Genomic DNA, 3,733 nt, shown 5'->3' with positions numbered 1-3,733 from the left:
CTTTCAGCTAGCACCTTAGCAGGTGGTGTTTTGTTTGTTTGTTTGTTTGTTTTTTACTGGTGGAGTGACCCAAACTTTCATTCCTGAAGGGTCTAGGCCATTTGTAGTTCTGCCAGGATTGGGCTGTTGTACTTTCCCATTGACCTTAATCACAAGGGCATGGTAATATTAAGAGATGATTCTAATGCATCTCTGGTATTCCATACATATTCTTCCTTACTTCTCTTGTGGAATAGTAGACTGATTTCATCTTGATAGTCCAGGTCAATCACGCCCGCCAACACTGTAACTCCCTTCTTAGCCTACTGACTTAAAGGTAGGAGAAACCCAAAATCTCCAGGTGGCAATCTTAACTTCAAGTTTAATGGAATTGTTGTGTCTCCTAGTAGCAGCGTTCCTCCCTCCCAGTGTTCCTATCATGGGAACAGGAAGCAAACACTTTGCTAGTGGATCAGTAGGGGTGATGGTGAGGGGTGTCACTTCCACTTCCACCCCTTGATTCCTTGACTTGTAAATCCTGGCTATGAGAGAAACAGTACCATACATTGGACGCTGATTCAGAGCATACACAGCCTTCTGGAGAACTTTGCCCCAGACTTGCAAAGTATTGTCACCTAGTTGGCATTGTAATTGTGACTTCGAAAGGCCATTCCACTGTTCTACCAATCCAGCTGCTTCAAGATGATGGGGAGCATTGTAAGACCAGTGAATTCCATCAGCATGATCCCACTGCTGCACTTCTTTAGCTGTAAAGGGTAAGTGCCTTGGTCAGAGGCAATGCTGTGCAGAATACCATGATGGTGGATAAGGCATTCTATGAGTCCATGAACTGTAGTCTTGGCAGAAGCATTGCATGCAGGATAGGCAAACCCATATCTGAAATGAGGGTACATTCCAATGAGGACAAACTTCTGCCCTTTCCATGATGGAAGAGGGCCAATATACTTAATCTGCCACCAGGTAGCTGGCTGATCACCCAGAGGAATGGTGCCATATTGAGGGCTCAGTGGTGGTCTGCTGCTGACAAATTGGGCACTCAGCAGTGGCTGTTGCCAGGTCAACCTTAGTGAGTACAAGTCCATGTTGCTGAGCCCATACATAACCTCCATCCCTGCCACCATGGGCACTTTGTTCATGGGACCATTGGGTGATGACAGGGGTGGCTGGAAAAAGGCTGAGCAGTATCCTCAGAACAAGTCATACTATCCAATTGATTACTAAAATCCTCCTCTGCCGAGGTCACCCATTGATGAGCACTCACATGAGATACAAATATCTTCACAGTTTTTGACCATGCAGAAAGGTCCATCCACATCTCTCTTCCACAGATTTCTTTGTCATCGGTTTTTCTCATGCTTCTTCCAAGTCTCTGACCATCCAACCAAGCCATTGGCTACAGCCCATGAATCAGTATTTAATAGCACATCTGGCCATTTCTCCTTCCATGCAAAGTGCACAACCAGGTGCACTGCTCAAAGTTCTGCCCACTGGGAAGATTTCCCTTCACTGCTGTCCTTCAGGGATGTCCTAGAAAGGGGCTGGAGTGCTGCAGCTCTCTACTTTCTGGTGGTACCTGCATATCATGCAGAACCATCAGTGAACCAGACCCTAGTCTTCTCTTCCACTGTCAATTGATCATAGGGAACTCCCCATGAGGCCATCGGTGCAGGCTGGGGGAGAGAAGGCAGAGTGGCAGGAATAGACAATGGGCATTTGAGCCACTTCCTCATGTAACTTATTTGTGCCTTCAGGGCCTGCTCAAGCCCAATCGCATATATACCACTTCTATTGATGATGGAATGCTATTGCGCATGACCCAGTTTATGGTTAGATGCATCAGCTAGATAGGCAGTTCAGCTAGCTTGGTGATATCATGACCCATAGTCAAATGCTCAATTTCCACCAAAGCCCAGTAACAGGCCAAGTGCTATCTCTCAAAAGGAGAGCAGTTATCTGCAGAAGATGGCAGGGTCTTGCTCCAAAATCCTAGAGTCCTCTGCTGTGATTAACCTATGGGAGCCTGCCAAAAACACCAAACAGCATCTTTATCTGCCACTGGTACCTCAAGCACCATTGGATCTGTTGGGTCATATGGCCCAAGTGGCACAGCAGCCTGCCCAGCATGCTGGACCTGTTGTAGAACCTTCTGTTCTGAACACCACACAAAACTGGCAGCCTTTCAGGTCACTGGATAAATGGGCTGGGGCAACACACCCAAATGGAGAATGTGTTGCCTCCAAAATCCAAATAGGCCCACTAGGTGTTTTGCCCCTTTCTTGGTTATAGGAGGGGCCAAATGCAGCAATGTATCCTTTACCTTAGAAGGAGGGGACAAATGCAACAATTTATCCTTCACCTTAGAAGGAATATCTTGACAGGCCCCACACCACTGGGCCCCTAGAAATTTTACTGAGGTAGAAGTTCCCTGAATTTTAGTTGGAATTATTTCCCATCCTCTGGCATGAAATACCTTACCAGTAAGTCTAGTGTGTATGCTATTTCTTGCTCACTAGATTCAATCGTCAAAATGTCATCAATTTAATCGACCATGTGTTATCTTGCAGAAGTGAACAGAGATCAAGGTCTCTCCAAATAAGATTATGACATAAAGCCAGAGAGCTAATATACCCCTGAGGTAAGACAGTATAAGTGTATTGCTAAAGGCAAATTGCAGGCCTTATAGACAGGAATGGAGAAAAAGGCATTTACCAAGTCAATGGCTTCATACCAGGTACCGGGAGCTGTGTTAATTTGCTCAAGCAATGAAACCACATCTGGTACAGCAGCTGCAATTGGAGTCACTGCTTGGTTAAGCTTACAATAACCCACTGTCATTCTCAAAGACCCATCTGTCTTCTGCACAGGCCAAATGGGAGAGCTGAATAGGGATGTGGTGGGAATCACCACCCCTGCATTTTTCAAGTCCTTGATTGTGGCACTAATCATTGCAATCCCTCCAGTGATGTGATATTGGTTTTGATTAATTACTTTTCTATGTAGAGGAAGCTCTAATGCCTTCCATTTGTACTTTCTCACCATAATAGCCTTCACTCTACCAGTCAGAGAGGCAATGTGGGGCATCTACCAGCTGCTAAGTATGTCTATGCCAATTTTGCATTCTGGCACTGGAGAAATGACCACTGGATGAGCCTGGGGACACACTGGACCCACTGTAAGTCAATCTTGAGCTAAAATCCCATTAATTACCTCCCCTGCATAGGGCCCTACTTTAACTGCAGGACCACAATGATGTTTTGGGTCTCCTGGAATCAATGTCAGCTCATATCCAGTGGCCAGTACTCCCCAAAATGTCTGATCACATTTATTTCCCCAATGCACAGTTACCCCTGGGGAAGGATGGAGAAAGATTAACAGCATAAATTGTGGGTAGTGTAGTGGGATCCTTTCTCAAAGGGACCTGGCCTCCCCTTCATTCAAGGGGTTTTGGGTCTATAAACCAGCTCAAGTCTGGAAATTGATTGAGGGGTTGTGATTCTGTTTTTATAATTCAAATTAATTTTTTGTCCATTTGACCTAGAAGTTTTCTGCTTATATAAATTAAGTATGAATGTAGTAGGCTTCCTATAAATTTCACTTCTAGGAACACCGTGATTAATTAGTCAATGCCAGATCTCTACATGAGTCAGACTATTCTGATTGCTGCTTTGCCTTTTCTGCCCATTACAGTAACTATATCCGCCTTGCCTTTGATGGTTGAGTGCTGCCACTTGGC

This window comes from Symphalangus syndactylus, chromosome 3, assembly GCF_028878055.3.
Source record: "Symphalangus syndactylus isolate Jambi chromosome 3, NHGRI_mSymSyn1-v2.1_pri, whole genome shotgun sequence".
NCBI lineage: Eukaryota > Metazoa > Chordata > Mammalia > Primates > Hylobatidae > Symphalangus > Symphalangus syndactylus.
Note: the sequence above shows the minus strand (reverse complement) of the source record.